Here is a 19,864-nt window from a genome sequence, read left to right on the forward strand (position 1 = left end):
TAGAAGTGATAAAGTTGTTTTTCACCCTTATATAATTGTATTTACATCCTCTAACACTCTCATCTCGGCTCGATTGTCCGCTAGAATCAACAAATAAATTGCTGTCCTGCTAGAAATAGGATTTTCTTTCGGCACACTTAACACACTCCTCTAAGATACATAATAGGCTTTTCCTAGATGTGTTTTCTTCTTCCAACCAAACATCCAAACATCCAACCGTCCAATAGATCACCTCTAATAAGGCTCAACTAATTCGAATCGAATGGTTGCGAACCTCAGGCCCTTCAGAATTGATTGGCCCATCCCCCAATTAAATCGACAAGAGTTCATGTGTTTGTGTGCGACTGGTTGTTTTGTGCCTTAACAATAATGAACGGCAAATGAAAAACCAGCCTGTCCATCTCACAAACACACAGAAACACGGAACGCAACGATCGAAAGGATAATCCAATTTATTCGATTTTTCAAACTCCTCTCTACTTGAGCTTCAAGTTCAAGCTTGAAACGAAAGATAACGAAGCGACCTGACCAACCTGAATCCTCCAGGAACTTGGCAAAATGTTGGTGACCATCTCTCCCCCTTCCTCCCTCTCTCGCTCTGTTAGGGAAAAAGTCATTAGTGGGCGAACAACCTGGCACAATCCAGCGGGGTGGGAAAAATTAATGAAGTTAAAGGTGATGACAAATACTCACCGGACTACGGACATCAACAATCGGCTGTGCCGAAGAGTAGACGGCCCGAGCGTTGTAATCGTCCCGTCAGGTTTTTGGCACAAGGGAAACTGGGCGCGCCCCATACATTCGGGGCAAGTTTTGCCTTCCATACCCGAAAAAAAGGATCAAGCTCCCAGCGGAATCGTCCGTTGGAAATTGATTTTCTTCCTTTCCACATACACACACACACACACTCACACATTCTTGGTTTGTTTGCTTGGTACTCTTTTCTGCTTTCGCCAATTTTCACTGCCGAGAGTGGAAAAACTCTGCTGGGAAAACAATTTTGCAATTTATCATCTTTTTCGCTGCGCGTCCTTTCCGCTTAGCTTGGATTCCGAACGATTCGAGCCGAGAGTCCTCGGGGGAAAAGTACCGTACAGGCCCGTTTAAGATTGCCCTTTGCCTAGTTTTTTTTTTTTTTTTGGGGGGGGGGGGGAGTTTGGTGTGCATTTGGTGTTGTTTTGGTTCCGGGACGGATCGCACACTCAGCGAGTGAATGAAATGGAAATGAAAAATTGCACCAAGCGACAAGCGACGATTTCGCTGATGCAGCTTAGAAAAGGAGCAGCGGAGGAGGAAAATCTCGTTTGCGCCAAATTCCCCTAGCGGGATCGTGAACTTTGTGTGTTTCTTCTTTTTCGCCTTCTTCGCCGAATTTGGATCCAACGAAACACCCGATTACATCGCTTTTTATTATTTGGTTTAGGTTTGGGGGGGTAGGGTGCCCGTTTTTTCGATAAATCTTATCGCACCACTATCACTTTCCTTTTGCAAAGCTGGCTTCCTCTGACCAAGTTCCTGCGATGAGCTTTCGTTGCGGCACTCAATGGTGTTGATGAAGATCGCCGGTGGCCGCCATGGGTGAGAAAAATCGATAAGATTTTTGAATGGTGGTTGGAAGGTGGAATGTTTTCATTGCCATTATTGAGATGCTTTCAACTGTGGCATTTGTAGCTATCCCCTTTAAATGTACCGCTTGGCCGTGTTAGTTTAGCGGAAGAGAGACGAGCGGGAGAGAAAAGAAGAGTGAGAGAAAGAGAAGCCTAAAGAACAGCATAAAATAATAATATCATTAATATTGCTACGCACAGTTGAATTTTTACGATGCGCTAGCATAAAAAAAGGGGAAAAACTAGAGACAGTTAGGGATAGTGTCATTATTGCACAATGGGCCAGGGGCGGACGTAAAAATCTAAATGCGAGAAATTGCCTTAAAAATCTGTTTTAAATGTATAAAGGTTTTATGCAAATTTGATGATGAATCATGCTTGATAACAGTTAGAAAAATATTTCAGAAAATAAATCCAAAATCTACTTTTGTTACGAATGCAAAAAGGGAAGAAATCCGCAAAGAAATCTTTAAAAAATTAAGTAAGCTTGATGGTCGTAGGTCTTGCATATTCTTTAGGAATTTGTTGAAGTTAACCTTTTCCCTTTTTTAGTGCCCTTTTTTAGGATTGGAATTTTTAATGCTTAACTATTTCATATATGTTCTCAGTATTTAATGTTGAGTGTTACTAAGACATGAGTATGAAATCTGTAAGAATTCTAAATTCTATAGATTTCGCCACATGGAGCGCACACCGAAGCGTTGTATTAAAATATACTGTGGTTTTAAGCGCTTCGTGTACTCCGAATGTATAGAAAACACTGGATAAAACTGATTTTAAATTATAGTAAAATGTTATCATTTGAAAAACTATCGTAAAACAAGTAAATGTCCGTAGTTATCTGCTTATTTCGTCGCAGGAACGCTTTGTTTAGAAATGTTTACGCTCATCGTTTATGCCTAACAAATCCAAAATTATTTCTACACAACGCTTGAGTTTGCTTATAAGTTAATATTTTTAAATTCAAGTCTCCTTCCGTTGACCCGAAATAGACCACTGTGCGTAGAACGCAATTTCTAGTCGTACATATCGTATCTCGTATCTCATATCTATCCAGCCGGGAGTAAAGAGCACAAGAAAAGGACACCATTTTCGTTTGTTTTTTTTTTTCTCATCCCCCATCATCCCAGGGGGAAAGTACATCGTAAAAGGGGTTCTGATTGTGCTACGCATCATTTGCATATCAATCAAAAATTAAAACAATTTATGCTTTTAAATCGTTCGCCAGGATTGCGCTTGCATACCACGTTACAATTGGCCCAAGCGTCCTGTGGTTTTCCTTCAGCGCAACTACCACTTTTTGGTTGTCCCCTTGGCGTGTAGCGTAGGATCACTCGCTACAATTTTCCTCCAAATTTCATCTCACTTCCTATTTGGCATTGAGCCATGTTTCTGCTGATGTGTGTATCATTTTTTTCCACCCCATGTAGGTTGATTGGAGAATAAAAAACATTTACATAAAACTGCTATTTAAGCATACAAGACACACACACACACACACGGGCAGCGAATGTGTCGCGTGAGGGAAAAGAAAACTCGTGCAGACAAAATAGTCGGTGCCCTTCTCTACTTACAGACCGGGTGAGTGAATCCTGTGGTGAAGTGAAAATCCGCAGGGGACGCGATCTCGATTTTCGATTTGAAAATTAAGTGGTTCCGTGTGCAGAAAAGAGAGGGAGACGGCGGCCAGCGAGGCCCGAAAAACTTACCTCAACTGGAGGTGCAAAAATGTCACCCATAAATGTGTCACCCCCTTTGTAGGGCGGTTTAGCAGGCCGGGGCGCAAAGAACAAACGAGCTGCCATGATTTTTCCTTTCCAATTATTATTGTTGATTTTCCCCCCGAGGCGTTTTTTCGTCAACAAGAACAAGGGTGAATCGGATAGAGTTGGCCACCGACGACCACCGGCCATATGTTGTACCAGAGGGGGAGGTGAAAACCCCCATTTTTCCAGTGTATTTAGTTGGATTTTTCGGGATGAAAATGATCGTACCTTGTGGAAATGAAAAGCAAGCAAATCACACTTCATTCGCTCGCGAGCCTTTTTGGCTCAATTAGTACAACCCGCGGCGGCGTGGAGGAGGTGACTTTTTCCTGCTTTTCTTACAATCATGAAAATTCCTTAACGACAATCGGGATGGTTTTAAATTACTCCTGGCCGCGCCTGTTCCGTTCTTCCCGTCTCGACTGTTTTGTTTGACATTCATTAGGAAAAGAAATATTAATTAGTTTCCCTTCGTTGCCTCGTGCGCTGGTTTTTTCGCGTGACGTCTTGAGGTTTTTATTAAATTTTCTCGGCTTTATTGCTCATTTTCTTCGATTGCTCGGGGTTTTTGTTTCGAGGGGCATTTCTTCGTTTGTTCCTGATGCTTGTTTGCTCATGCGACACAATCACGAAACGTACGTACGATTATTGATTTTCTTATACCTTCAAAACTTTACCGGAAACTCAATTTCCACTCCGATCGTGATTGGGAAGGATTCTAGAGGGTACGGGAAAGGACGAAAAACAGCTGCTAATCGGCAACGATTACAGCATGTACTCTTGGAATGCCAATCGTTGAAGCTAGAAGCCTAATCTTGAGCTTCGTTCCTTCGCACACATGTAATATTTACTCTTAACGGCTAGTCTCCGTGTCCGTATGTAGCTGTTTGTGTGCTTATTCCTTCCAATCCCGATTGAACGTCGAGCAAATCAATCGATGACAGGAGGGAAAATCTTTTACTCAAACAAAAAACCCCCGAACTAACACCATTCGGGACCCATTCGGGTTCTCGAAGTCAATCGGAAAGAATATCTATCATTCCTTGTTTGGAAAAGCTATCCACAGAAAAAAAAGGGTGGCCAGATTTCCCTGTGCGGCGAAAACTGTTGTCACCACCGTTGTGAGAAGGGTGCGCGTTTGCGATGAAACGCGAGAAAAAGAAAGAAAAGGCGACATTTATTTGCGCCGTCCGGTCAATCTCAGTCGCGAAAATTGATGTCGGGCGGGCAACCGAAAAAACACGGAAGGGAAATTGTGGTTTGTGCCCTTTTTTTTTTCTTCTTGCTGGAAGCGTCTGCAACCGTCACTAACTGCCATCTGTTTGCAACAGATGACGGTGGCACTCACGGAGGCGTATTACTTGCTTTCCGGCGCGTCTGTGTCGCCATTTTAAAGAAATCGCCGATTTTGGTGAGATTTGTTTCCTTGCTGCGGGAAGGGGTCGAGAAGCGCTGTCGGTTTTGGGTTAATCATCAGCATCAGCATCAGAAAGGCAAAAGTGTCATCGTAAACAGATCCAGATGGTGGTTTTAGTCAGATTGGTCCCTTTTTTTTGGTGTTGTTGCGCCTTCTTTTCTCCCAGGTTTTGCGCGTTTTATTGCCATCCACGGCGGGTGCCTTTCTACGTCGGTAAATTTTCCGATGAAACAGATGCATATTTATTTAAAGTACGGTTTAATTCAATCACAAAATTAAACCTTCCACCTCCTTGATGCACAATTTGACTGATTATAATGTGTGCGTCAGTTTGTAACAAACGGTACAGAGCGAATTTAACCACAAAACGTTCCATTGCTTTTAGACGAAATGAGCATTATTGAGCACGGGAATCGAATCAAAACCCAGTCCCAGTCTACCCAATTCTAACTCGTTTAGCCCACCACACCGCAACGAGCACTCGAGTCTAGCGGTTTGTGCTTAATCGTCATCATTCCCGTCCCCAGAAGCGATTCGATCGATTAATCGAATAATTATAATTAAATTGGAAAATGCTTTTCTCCTGCGCGCGCTTGCATTTCCATCGCGTGCAAGGCTGGCGGGCATATTTTCGTGCAGGAGACTTGATAGTTTATGGTGCCAGTAGTATGACTGTTGGTAGGCGAAAGCAAAGGCCAAGAAAATGGGCGATCGTGACGGACCGATGGTCCGTGTGGTCCTACTAAAAGTTTAATGAATATCGTTGTACCCTTAAGAAATGCCACCCGATACCGCAACGCGGCAATAACTAAAGGATATGTGTGTGTCGTGACGTCCAAACGACTGTCGTTTTCACATCGGTTTCAAGTGCAATTGCTAAGGTTTTTTTTTTTGGTTTGACATGGACATGATGAAGTTTCGGCTTCGACAGAGGATTAGTGGAAAATGGGGCAAATTCTTCTGAGAAGGATGCCAATTTTTGAACCGTACCGTGTGGGTGTCCTTTTATTAAAGGGAATGAAAACCTTTTGCGTGGTTGTGGACACAGGTTGCGTTCGCAAAATAAGCTATAATTCACCAGCTAAAGAACACCGGATTTCTGTTCTTTTGTTGGCATCTCTATGGCTGCCAGAAGCTCTGTAAACTGTTATATCTCCATTGCTAGGCTTTCTTCACCTGGAAGTCCGCAAACGTTGTCGAGATATCCTTAAAGTATAAAATACACATACACAATCGTTAGACATCAAACGGCAAGAGATCTCGTGAATTGTGTTGAGGAACTACCTGAGGTTTTAAGGAATTCCACAAATACTGACATTTCCAGATATCCCAGAATCAGGGAGAGAATCCAGACTAACGATATTAGGTGATCAGAATAAATTATCAGATGCGAGATACAGTCAAAAGCAGACTTTGGAGACATCGCTTTGGGCATTACCATCAAGGATTTTAGAATCTTCACCTATGAATCTTCACGGTTGTTAGTGATTGTTAGGTTTTAAAATTTTTAGAATATTTTTCAACCATTATCAGATGTTTCTGACTACAAAGTATTCTCTAAATTGAAAAAATCCAGGTTTATTTTCGATTTTGAAGAAAGCAAACTTGCACCCGCAAGGCGTTTTCCACAAAAGTTGTTCATCGATTGCAATATTTGTTTAAAACACACGCATCACTAGCTAGTGGCCATTTTTTTTTCGCCTTTCCGTCAATCACACCAAGTTTATTTGTGCCCGCAAGGAGAAAAAAGGCACACACACACAGTTCATGTGCCCAAGTTTTATGTGTACTAACTTTGCTTGCCCACTGTCGGCCGCCCTGCTCCACAAAACTTCCTCCCCCAGACCGAAGATCGATTGCCAGGCACAAGAGGCAAGGCCAGCAAAGTGCAGTAAATCATTTCCGACAACCGAAAAAAAAACTTGCCCAGCAAATTTGCTCCACGCACCCGCGCTCGTTCGCGGGGTACGTTCAATTGTTGGTTGAAAGTTTTGGTCGATGGGTGGCATGTCCTTTTTTCTTTCGTCTTTAACATGATTCGTTTTTTTATTTGGAGAGTGGTTTTTTGTTGCTGGATTGGTTATTGAGTGCGGATGGTAAGGAAGAAATCGATGGTTCGTTGGATGATTTTTTGTACGAAGCAACATGAACATTGTTGGCGAACCTTCGAAAATAAGAGAGTACTTCAACAGACAGGGAAAAATACACACCTCGCTTTGGCAGGAGCAGGGCAACCTAACCATACGGAAAATCCTCTAGCAGCAGCATCAGCAAGCGTCGTCAGATGACGCTGGTGCTACACACCAATACACAAAATGGCACACAACGCAAAACCGGCATTGTTGGCCACGCGGAGTAAATATTTGGCAAAGTTTTCTCGTTTTCTTCACCCCGCCCTTGGGTAGAGGAACTTGGAGACAGGTTCATGTGTTCTGGTGCCACCTCCAGAACGGCAATTCCATCGCCAATTGATGCTGGTAGCGTCAACAAGCGGGTGGAAACTGGAAAACTTCTACTTAGTCCCACCCCGGTGTGTGTATGTCCTTTTTTTTTTGCGTTGTTGTTGGTCGCAGTTTACACCGATTGAAGCGTTACCACCCAAGAAATGGGACTCGGTGGCGTACCTCATCATGTGTGCTGTGTGCGGATAAGGATTGTGGAAGGAAGGTTGTATATTTATATACTACTACAACAGTTACTACTTTCGTTTTTGCTTCTCGAGTCCCAACTGCTGTCAAGATGTTTGGAAAAGAATTCAGGACATCTCCTAAACCCTCGACCCTGTTTTGGAAACTGTAAAGCGTTGGTTTAACTTTTGTTCAAACGATTTTTTTGTTTGTCCCGTTCGCGTACTGCAGCGGGGAAATAGTACGGATATTGTTGGTCATTAGTGGCCAGCGTCCTCCTTCAGCTGTTTGGACGAGTTTCACTCAGAGTGTTCTCTCGAGACATGGTTCCTCCCCAACAACAGACGAGACAGGGACGAAGTCTTTTCGAGAAGTTTTTCTTTCCCCGTTAGCTTACCATCTGGGAAAGCTGTTCACATTCCGTTCTTGACCTCTCAAGATGAAGCTCTGGGGATATAGCTGGAGGACTCATTGATGCACGTACCTAGGTTTGCAGTTTTCCTCCCGGAGCACACCCATAGTGTCACAAACGGTTCCTTTTCTCACGGATAAGGATTCGTTGTGTTTTTTCTTCTTCTATTTATATACCTCCGAAAACAGACATCAAAGAGATGCCGACTGCATGTGTTGCACGCCGTTGACGTTGGGAAGAAATTTTTCGAAACCTTGTTTTAATGATTGCCGACACTCGTCTAGCAGTTGTTGGGCGAACGAACGCTCAAGATCTGTTCGCTCCAAGCGGTCGCTTCCTTCTTGATCGTGGAAATAGTGCTCTACACATCAAGGAAAATAAAATCCCCAGTTCTCGTTGACCTCTTCCGGGTGGGTGCAGCTTACTGGGGGCATCGCAAACCTAACGAAGTGTGACAAATTTCGCGCCTCTTTAAGCAGTACAAAAGATCGGATCTTCTGTTGCAAAAAAAGGAGCTAGAACATGGCAAAGGAATCTTGCGTTTTTCCTCGAGAAGTAAAAAGTACCTAAATCCATCAGACAAGTCGTCAGCTGTGAGCACGAGGATGCAATAATACAATACCTCACAGCATTGCCCGGTGCAGCAGCAGTAGCGTCAGCAGCAGCAAGCCGTTGGAGCATCTTCAAAGGAAAAGTCCTCTTACCATCAGCTTGGAGCAGCTAGGGAAAAATTTCGTAATTTCTCAAACACACGCACACCCACACACACACACACACTTCTGGCTGACGAACCTCTCGTTTCGCTTGATCTTTTCCGTTTACTGTTCCGGCGAGCGGCAAAACGATGAAGTTAGTGCTTTCGTTTTACTTTTGCAGACGTTTTTAACCATCACCATTTTCTACGAGTGCAGCAAATTGCAGCAACGATGTTGTTGTTGCTACCCACTTCAGTGTGTATTCCTTTACCAGAAGAGGAAAAATTAAGGTTTCCGGTGGTGTTCGCCCCGGACACCAACACCGATCGTTGTTGTAATGCCCGCGCTTTGGTTTCTCGCCCTACTGCAGTGTTCTGTTTTCCAAAGAACCCCCAAAAGTCCAGCCAAAGGATGCTAGGGTGGAACAGTTTCAGCGAATATAAACGAGCGAAGGAAGAGAAGGATCAAGCGCGGGCGTGGAAAAACGACGCGAAACCAAAAGCCGTCGATCCGAGGTGGAGTTGCAGGACCTTCGCCGCCACATCACTGCTTCCAGCTGGGCTGCGCGGTTGCCATGGGGTACGACGCACGGGGAGAGAAGGTTAGCTGGGGTTGTGAAAAATCCACAAAGCAAATTTTCGCTTAGGAAAAAACCCCGGGACGAAAGGAGCGAGTGAAGTGAGTTTTCGGTTCAGTAATTTTTTTTTACGATTCTACGAGAAAAGGCATCAGAGAAGAAACTCACGGCAAGAGTAGAACGACAAAAAAGTAAAAACCACCCACAGGTTCGGGCTGGTTTTGGCTTCCAGAAGCTTTTCCGATGCATACAGTGCAACCAGAAAGCATGGAGGGAAAACAGTTGGAACCGAGAAATAGTTGCGCGCTCGGAGCGAAAGTACGCCAGGACTGCCGGGGGGAGAAAACTATGTGCGAACCTCACCAAACCATATACAATGCAACCAACAAAAAGGCAGTTGAAGGAGGATGGCGAATGAAGGTGAAAAATCCTTCTGCCATTTCAATTACACACAGTTCAAATATCAAAAACCCTTCGCGTGTACTCGCGACGTGCCCGGCCATTCGGAGGCATTCCGCAATTACGTTAGTGCGCTGAGGCATGGTAAGGCTCTGCGTTTGCGTTGCAATTCGACGACCAGATGATGCAACTGCTGGAGCGGTTCGAAATTTAGGAGCGTTATTGTAGGAACATAACACAAAAAATGTAAATCTCCATACGTTGGCATTGTTTGTGATGGGTTTTCAAAATGGACGGCAGAGTTTTTCCTTGATTTTATTACTGGTACTTGGAATAACTACTGAGGCAAGTAAGGTTGTTAGGATATGGGTGTTTTATTAGTGCTGAAACTGTGGCAAAATTTATTTAGCTTAAAGAAGAAATAATGGCGATTGACAGTGAAATTCAAAGGCGTCAAGTCAACAAATGATCTGATAGTGTTCTGCAATCAATTTCGACTGTTTCTGTTCAAAAACAAGGACCAAAATATGACCAAATTTGAAATTTTACTCATGAAAAGGAGTAAGCGATTGTAAATTCATCCTCTTCTTGGAACATTATTACTTTTCCCCAACATTTTAAGAGTATTTTTATCTAAACGAGTGCTCCAAACGTACCAAACCACCCTCAAGGAAATGGAACGTAACGAGCAACTCTAGGATTTCCCCACTATTTTCAGCACGCCGGATAGGATTTTTCTATTTTCGCGCTTCACACATAAACATCAACCCAAGCGAATAAACACCATGCACACGAAACCTTCCTGGCTACGGTTCTCCATGGTGTGACACATTTCGTCCAGTTTCCCTTCGATATCTCACCCACAATTTCTACCTAACGCCAGAGCATCCGAGCCTGCCAAGCTGGCCGGGAAAACGGGGTTTTCAGTTTCCAGCCATTTGGTTTTGCGGGAGCGTCTTCCGATGTAAAACCACACTGGTGGGACTTCTTCTTTTGCCAAACGTACCCACGTTTTCAACCTGGGTATGTCCTCGCAAGTGTCGGCTGCTAATTTGCTACCCCGGTTAGAAATTTTACCCGTGGCCCTTTAATTATCGCCACCCCGGACGACGACCACCGGTACGAAGAGCGAGCATTCTGCTCGAGTGAGTTTTGATTAGAGCCATTTGCAAAAACAGTTCTTGCTGTCGATTTGCCCGGTGACACCGTTTGGCATCAGCTTTTCCAGCGTTCAAAGGATTTCATTCCCCACCCAGGCCGGAAATCCCGTGATTGTGGCGCTTGCGGAATGCAGTTTTCACGCTCGGGTACACCGCAACCCCTCAGCCGATTGGTGTGAGTGCCATGGTAACGTGGTCTTAATAGGGGTTGTTTTGCTCTTTTTTTTCTATCTACGAATGCCACTGTTTCATCAAATCTGCGTATCTTGCGACAATGCGCATCAAATCCTGCGAGCGATGAACCGCTCCAGCGGAGCGAGAGAAATTATCGATGGGGTTTTGGGGATATTGTTGGCGTGATATTGAAGCGTACCGCGTTTCTTGTGGTTTCACGAAATGTCATAACCAGAATTCTGTTCCTTGGTGATTGAGACTTGCAGAGCCTAGTGTCTTCGTTAATCAACGCACACAAGCAAGTGATAACTTTGAGAAATTCTCCACTTTGAAGACATTTACTTTCCGGCGTAATACTCTGCTAAAGCTGCCACAAGAGCCTTAAAAACCTGGTGCAGCATACAATTATGGCGCACCATCAAGATCCAGCCGGGCCCACACATGCGAGAAATCGAACTATCATTAATAACCCATTTTTATCCTCGTACGTTCATCGGCGGTTTCCAGCGTTCGCGGGCGGGATGAAGAAAAACTGTTATCGACTGCCACATTCTTCGGCTTCGTTGCCTACTGGTGGGACGGCCACAAAGCGCTCGACCATACCCGCCTACTTCTGGAGCCGTGTTCCAGGTTGCAAGGGATGCTAGGCCTCGCACCCCCCGGTGCCGCTTATCTACCATCCGCGACACGGATCATGCTGCGAGACACGTTTCGAGTGGATCGCGGGAAAACGCTAGAACGACGTGTGGGTGGGGAATTATATGTTGTGTGTGTACCACAGAATATGGGAGGAGGAGAGCAAAAAAGAACGCTGAGACACAGGCACACATATCGTCGTGCGGTGGGTTCCATGGGTTTCGGAGGGATGAGATTTTATGATTGAAGGGAGGCGAAAAACGCACCCCTTCATCACCTGCCACAGGGCAAAGGTCAACCACGAACCAAACGGGCTGCAGGAGAGCAAACTCGTGAGGCGTCAGAATACACAACGGTACGAAGAAGTTGACTCCTACGAAACGATGGGCAATATTCGTGGAAAGTTCTTCCCGTTAATTAGTCCTCTTGAACGAACTTTAGTCTGCAGTTTGGCTTCATACGCTTACTAGCGGGTCATAAACGTGTAAGCAACTTCATTCATTTATCAAAGAAACCCACAAGATCCTGGCTCTCGAGCGGGGTGTTTTTTTGATGAGGATATCTCATGCTCAATATAACCCGACGATTTGCTGGTACGCGACAGGCATATGTAACACAGAAACACGCTACACATAACGCACGATTTGGAAATAAGCGCGATGAATAAGCGATCAATCAGTTTTGATGTCACCCTGTGCTTTGTTTGGCGCAAACCTTGTATCCCCCCCCCCTCCGTTCCTACCCGCTCCAGACGCCAACGAGCGTAACGTGTGTGGGTTTTTACACGGCTTTTATCCATTTCCCATGACCAACCCTGTCCAACCGACGGCAAGCTGCCCTGCCAAAAGAGCAAACGCCATCGCTGCGAAACTGTCAAACATTCGCCCATACCCAGACGGCGAACCTCGCCCGGGCCATCGCTCTCGTTCGATCGATCGATAATGATTCTGTTAAAGCACAACGTGTGTCCCGCGCACTCACTGTGGCTCACTTAATTATGGACCAATACCCGGGACCCGGGCGCACAGGCAACGAACCACAGGCGCAAAGCGAAGAAGCAGGAGAACTAAATCCATAAAGCAGGAAAAATGATGGATCAATTCATACTTCATTAAATTTGACACAGTCCGCTGGATATGTGGCAAGGGATTCCCCCATGGGAGTAGAAAGGAACGTGTGTGTGTGTCTGGTGGCAGGGGATGGGATGTTTTTTTTTTTTTTTTTTTTTTTTTTGGGAAAAGATTCGACACAAGATCCCGAGACAAGCAGGCCAACCCCTTTCTGCTGCGATGGTTCGGTTGGACAGCGACGGGTGTAGGCGAGGTAAGACAAGAACACAAGTAACGTAACGGCTAGTGTGACCACACGACAGCCCGTTCTCCGGCAGAAGAAACCCCACTAATCTATCTACATTACTTCGGGACCCAAAGACCCGAACCGGACTACGGGTCTAATCTCCCTTTTTAGCTCACGAATCATTTATCTTCTTCTCGGTTTGTCTGTGCCGCAAAACCGTTGTCCAGGCGTTAGAGCTATTCCGTGCTCTCATGGGCATCTTAGGATCAAAATGAAGGCTCTCTCCACATCTTCGTATGTTGTGTCGTATCCGAAAGAATGGGAAAGAAGAGGCAGCAGCAAAACATACATACACACACTGCAACAGAACACACAAAAAAGTGTATTTTGGGTTTGATTTTTTGTCCATCCCTCGGGTTGTTGCCTGTTCCAAAAAGATCCTCTGGATGCGGTGTACAACTACCGAAAGCGAAGATAAAGCCCATCCCTGGTGCGATTTGTATGTGGCCGCGGGAAATGAGAGATGCGGGACGCCAGCATTAATGGTGCAAAGTGTAAGATTTGGAAAACAGAACAACACTCTTTATGCAGGGCGTCAGAGGGGCGTAGCTTGTGAGCGGAAAGGGTAGAAGCAAACGGGCAACACGCTGAACACCGAGTGAAACAAAATGTACATTTACGGACATTTAAAAATCCTGTCAGAGTGAAAATGATTGAATACATCCCATTGTAGTTCATTAGCAGCTAAACATGTCAAACGACACGCGGTTGCTCGCTGTGGGTACGCTTATTACCCCCCCCTGGCAGCCCTATTTTGTTGGCTTGTGCCGGAGGTTCTTCCAAATATACAACTTCTCAAATTCTCTTGTCCCTTTTTTCCCAAAGTGGTTTGAGTTTTTGATGAACAGTTTCGGGAAAAAAGGGGTTTTTCTCGAGTACCTTCAGGGTGCTCCAGTGCCTTCATTATGTTGGAAAATGTGTGTGTGTGGTTTTTCGGTGTTCCGGGAAAGAGCTCCCTGAGAGAATTGGTTGTGCCGTGGGTCTTCGAAGACCCGTTCACCGGTTGACATTTGACAGGTCGCACCGGTTCATTATCGCTTACAATATTCATTCGTGTAAGGATTCGTAGAATTCCCCTACGGAAGCCTCACGTTCATCAGTAGTTCTGAAGTGATTGTGTCACCATTATTGGCACACCTCGCTTCTTTTCCTCCGGTATGCCTGCATGCATAGCTACCCTCCCTCTCCGCCACACAACGCCACATGCATGATAATTGATGTAAATTGATAATTGATGTGTTGCGATTTGATTTATCATACACACACACATACTGCTCCGGGCGTTGTTTCACTCGTGAACGGAAGCAGCCAGCAAACCATTGGTTTTGTCGCCTTTTCTTTTGCCGATCGATCGGAACGCCGTAACTGACGCCTCCTGCCCTTACGCGGTACTCGCACGTAAAAGTGTCAATTAACTGACGTTTTACGATGTTTAAATCAATTAGCCGCATGTGTTTACGCACCCGAGACCCGGGGAGTTTAACGTTCGGCCGCCTTGTTACACACGGCAAAGATCGCTGATTAATGGTTGTCGCTGAAAGAACGTCCAATTCTTTCTACCTCGGTCCTCGTTGTTTGTGTGTGTCGGCCATGTTTCTTTGCTCTTGCAAAGCACTTGCTTTCCATGTAAATTGAAAGAAGAATGAGCGCATTTTGTAGTTTTTTTTCTTGGGCTTGCTTTGACAGGGAGATCCTCAAGGTCCTGTATACACGGGGAGATGATTACCTGTAATAAGCCTTCGCAAAACAACAAGCTCATTGATGAGTTACTTCATTTTTTGGTCGTTTTATTTCGTTGTTGTTATGCAATCGCGAAAGAATCTTGTAGGATGCTTGCTTTGTATCAAAGCAAATATCTCAATCTTGTTCGCCATCTTTCGTAATGATGGAGAAATGAACTAAACAAGCTTTCATGTTCAACGATACACAACCTCTTGTTGTAATACATTTTTCGAAATGCTATATTTACCAAAGCACGAACCGCATTTTGTGGTTTTCGATCGTTCCACACGTAACGCAATTCCGTGCTTTCGATTTTTGACAATATTTCTACGACCAGGCAAAACAAACATCCCGAAGCGAGGTACCACACTGCGCTTTGCTTGAATCAATGATTTTTATTGGCCCAATGCCGGTACGCCTAATTTGATGCGTGCTGAAATGGCAGTTCCTTCTTTGCGCCCCAAACTTCCAATTTCCCGCGAAGCACTCGCGCTCACATACACACACACACACACTATCTTACGCTGTTTCGTCGGTTTGGTAGAGAAATTGCAAGCATTCCTCGCCCGGGAAGACAAAATGAGCGGCCAGATAAAAAGTAAGATCTCATTTTCTTGTCACCGTTACGCGCTGGCCCGGCACGATACGTGTGCCGGCAAACGTCAAATAATGCCATTGTTTATTATCTTTACAATCATCAATTTATATTAATACTAAATATCGTAAAAACTTTCCCCTTGTTCCGGGGGAAACCGCTGAGCTGCTCTGGTGAAGGTTCCACGGACGACTCCAAAAAAAAAGGACGCTCGTTTTGGATGCCCGCCGGCAGATTATATTTTGGAAATTTGCCGAGGCTGAAGACGAAGACACTGACGATGTTGGTTGCGTGTAGAATTGCTCGTCCTGTTCGTTGTCTTGCTAGTAAGAAGATTAGTTGGTTCACATTGGCCAAGGACGCTTGTTTTTGAGGATGCAGCAAGGTCTTAACGAACCCAAAAGCGGTCACAAGCGCGCGCACACACACACAAGCGTGTCGTTGTTACTCCTGGTGTGACAACAATGATAATAGAAAGACAATTTATCCCATCTATTCGCCAAGATGATGGGGGAAACGTGAGAAAAGCGACCGAGCAACCGACTCCGCTGCCGATACGGCACAAGCGATAAGCATCCGGTCGTATCTTCCCACTCGGCTCGGAACGCTCCATGGCAAACTTCACCACAGGCGAAGGCGAGAGATTGACTCTAATTAAAGTTATTTCAACCGAAATATTGTACGAAATTAGATTTTAATGGTAAATTACCTTCCATTCCCGGTGAAGCAAACGCAGCCTCTCGTGAGGAAGGTGTGTGTTGGCGCTCTTCGCAACGCTTTCATCAAACTGTCGTCTATCGGACCGTGTTTTTGAAGCGGGAAGCTTGTTAAATTAATTTTTATTTCCCGCCACTGCCCTGGCTGGTTAGAGAGCGAGTCCGTTCAATCCGTCACCCATGGGGCGTTTCGAACCGCGTAGAAACATTGCACGCGCGCAGTACTTCATTACTAAGGGCTCAGTTCAGCGTTCCTAGAATACATCAAATTACGACCGAGCTTCGTCATCTTCAACAACAACCTGCCTGCCCGCCAGACAAGGGAAAAGTTTTACAATTCACTGTTTGCCGTTAAAAAAAATCCCTACCAGGCTCAATAAAATCGGCTGATCGGACGTCATTTTTCCTCCGAATGCCGGGAGGGACCGACTGTCAAAGTTTTGATCCCCCCTTCGCACCGTGGTCGGTTAGGTTCTAAATCGATCACACGATTCGGAGACAAGCACAACAGAAAAACAAAGTCACCAGTCGTTATCAACCGCCCCGGTCCGGTCACTAATTAGATAAACTCCCGTCAACTAATGGACGAGTTTGGGGCGAGCTCGGTTTAGCGATCAATCGATCGGGGCTTGAGTGCGTAGAAGCCCCTAGGAGGCTAGGCTTCCACGGCAGACGGAGACTGCTGAAGGCAGCTGGGCAACCAAACTAAATGTAATCAAACTTTGGAACAAACTTACGATTATTGCTTTTGTTTGGTGCTTGCCGCACTTCGATCGCTTCGATTGCTGGACGGTGGAAGTCGTCATTGGCCGAAGCGTTCCGTCGGGTGGGTTCTTGTTGAGAGCTTTCTTTTATTGTTTTAGTTCTCAAGATGTCAATCTACTGAGCGTTGACTTCAAGGCTTCGTTTTATTGTTAGTCTTTGGACGTCATTGCAATGACATCCACCGTTTTGCAAAGCGATTGATTTTGAACCTTCGATTGGAGTTCCAACTTCCGCCGAAACGATCCATCGTTAAAGCCAATGGTACTGAGCGCTGAGAAAATCTAAAAACGACCTCCTGATGCCTCATGCTTAACGTCATCTTGATATCGCTCGAAAGAATAGTCGATTTTAAAACTTTAACCGTTTGGTTCGCGACTAAACCCAGAGTGGCCAGGTCTTTCCAGCTCAATTATTCCGCGAAGACAATTTACCAGCGCACGAGCACCGTGCGGTAGTGGCGCCCCAGGTGGTAGTGCTATCGAAAATTATGATCCGTCTCGACACGTCTAATTTCACACGGTTCTTACCGGTGCGGGTTGGGCCCCGGCAGCACGATGATGATCGTTTATATTAATAGGCTATTAGCTAAAATCTCCACTTCCATTACCGAAAGGTGCTACGCGTGGAACGCAAATGGAATACCTCAGACCCCACGAACGTGAATGGTACATGTTTGCTTTCGTGGGTTATGTTGGCGTAGTGGGGACCTTTTGGGAAAAGTTGGGTCTCCTTACACGGCACACACACACACGGGTAAGGCTTGATGAATGACGAATGGGTCAATTTCTGTCAAGAATTTTACCATTTTTGATTGCCGCTAATGTGCGAATCGTTTTACGCCCTCGGACAACCGAATCGGCCATGGACGCCCTCGTTTTGTCCGTTTCTGGAGGTGGTGTACGTTGTGGGATGTTTGTGTTCGAATGCAATCAAACACGTTTTGGTGAGACGTCGCTTTGTGGGTGAAGTTCGTTTTCGAAGGCGCAAAAGGCACAACCTCAAACTTCCCAATTGATGCTAGATATCAAAGAGTTGCAGTTTTTTGTTGTCTCGGATTAGGTCAACATGTAAAGGAAGGAAGTAGTCGAGTAACATCTGCAGTACGTACACTGCAGACTGGCTGACGATACAGGCGCGATTGTTTCCGCCCCGTAATGAATTCGGTGTACGAGCGGTAGCACCGTATACAACGAACTAGTCCAGACAGATAGACAGGGAAAAAAGTGCAGAAACATCAGCAACACCACCCGGTCGCGAAGAGTAAGGAAACAAATGGGTGACCAGCTGTGGGTGTGGAGTGCAAAGACTCTTCGCCCAGGCCAAGGAGTCATCGGGCGGGCATGAGGTAGCATAAATTTATTACCCATGTTCATCCCCGCCGGTGTTTGGGGCAAGTTGGGCAAAGACAGACGTAAACAACAACAGCACACAAGCCGGCTTACGGACTAAAAACGACGGATACAGGAACAGCTACACCCGGTGACTTGCGCTTGTAGAAAACATCACACATGGCGAGTTCATATTTCATCCACGGTTCTTCAAACCCTCGCCGTGCTCTGCTGTGGACGAACCTTAGCTTTCTTAAGCCAAGGTGCACACAGTTTTTTTTTGGGGAGTGCTAACGATATAGGACCTTGGTACTCTTCTCTTAAACGATCCCGGAGATTCCTATGGATGGGGTCGCGTACGAAAGAGACCCCGTCCATGCAAAGCTGCATGGGGGCCCTTTTGTTGCTTCTATCAAATAATGAAATCTAAATTAAAATTAAACAATTCGCTTAGTGCACGGCTTCCTTATGGTTGTTGGTGTAGCATGTGGTTTTGGGTCGCGCCTCGTAGTGACCGACTACTTCACAGACATAACCGTTTCCGTTGTTTTACTGCATGCTGGTTGCGTGGTTCCATCCTCTGCCCAAGATGTGCCGAAGGAGGGACGGAGAGAGAGAAGAAAAAAAATCATAATTACACCACTCATTTGCCAGATTGTGTGATGTGGAAGGCGCTGGTACACTTACTTTGCCTTGTTTACACGACCACGATGCATGATATGCGTTGACCGCCAGCGTCAGCTCCCAGCATCTCGCGTCAGCTACTCAATGTCACTTGAACACAATTACCGTTTTGCGACCTCCCCTGGTGTCCGTCACTTCAGAGAGTCGAACGCTCTCAAGGGCACACTATATTGGTTCCGATTGCCCGTGTGTGTGGGTCGTGTGGATCGGCGATTTCACCCGTCCAGTAACCAGATTCCCCGGGGATAATAAGACAATCGTGACTTGTGAAAAAAATAGCCACTCAAGTACCGGCCTCGGAGACTTCCAACTCTGAAGCGGTGCCACTGTAGAAGGGGCCGCTACTTTTTCACCATCGATCACATCCCGAAATCGAACGTTGCGAGTGAATCGCGTGAAGCTATTTCTTCCGACTTCGGCTACAACTTAGCGAACCCCTTTCACTTGAGCCCGTTGTGTGTGTGTGTTTTGCCTGGTCCAAAACTTCCCCAGGCACGGCAAATTTCAATCCGTTCCTAAGTACCACCCCCGTACCGATTCGACGAGCAGCGTTTGCACGGGAATGATGAGATGAAGTTGTCAATTTCGTGCTCGATCTTCCGCTTCACGAACAAAATTCCAACCTCCCACTTTCGGAAGGCTGCAGAAGGCTGCGAAATTAATTAATCAGAATAGAGAGCGAAAGTACTGGTGCCGGAGTTCTCCGGAAGCGCCATCGGTGCGTAACGGTTTCCCCCTGCACATTTACCGTGGGAGGATAGGGAGCTGTGGGAGCCAAACTTTCATCCTTTCGCTGGCCACTACCAACCAACCGATTTGCCACACCATCCGGCGAAGACTCGTTTTTTTGTTGTTGTTGTGTGCTTGTTTCACTTCATTGCTTTATGAGACGAGACTTTTTATTTATACTACCTCTAGGGGCTGTTGGGTGGCCGGTGTCCCTTCAAACTGCTTCCCGTCTTTGTCTTGTACCGTGTTTCCCCAAATTTCTGCTACTCGAGGTTTGAGTTTTTGAACGAAACTTTGAACGAATTCTAATTACGGGGCTCATTTCCGAAAAGTTTCACCCCGGACCGACGACGGTTCGTTAGCACACTGCTCTCGCTCTCTGGACACAAAAGCCTAGGCTTCTGGGACACGGTTGTTTAGGGCAAATGGATGGGCCCGTTCCTATCATCGCCGTGTGACAACTCCGACTCTCGGAGGCTCGGAATTGGAAGGATACAAA

The 19,864-nt window shown here is 45.7% G+C and overlaps 1 protein-coding gene across 5 annotated transcripts in view; it reads left to right on the top strand.

Annotated features, from left to right (window-relative positions):
- The window catches only part of LOC126567717 (teneurin-m), a 504,494-nt gene that overhangs the window by 328,514 nt on the left and 156,116 nt on the right, over window positions 1-19,864 (top strand). The window lies entirely within an intron of this gene.

This window comes from Anopheles maculipalpis, chromosome 2RL (assembly GCF_943734695.1).
Source record: "Anopheles maculipalpis chromosome 2RL, idAnoMacuDA_375_x, whole genome shotgun sequence".
Lineage (NCBI taxonomy): Eukaryota > Metazoa > Arthropoda > Insecta > Diptera > Culicidae > Anopheles > Anopheles maculipalpis.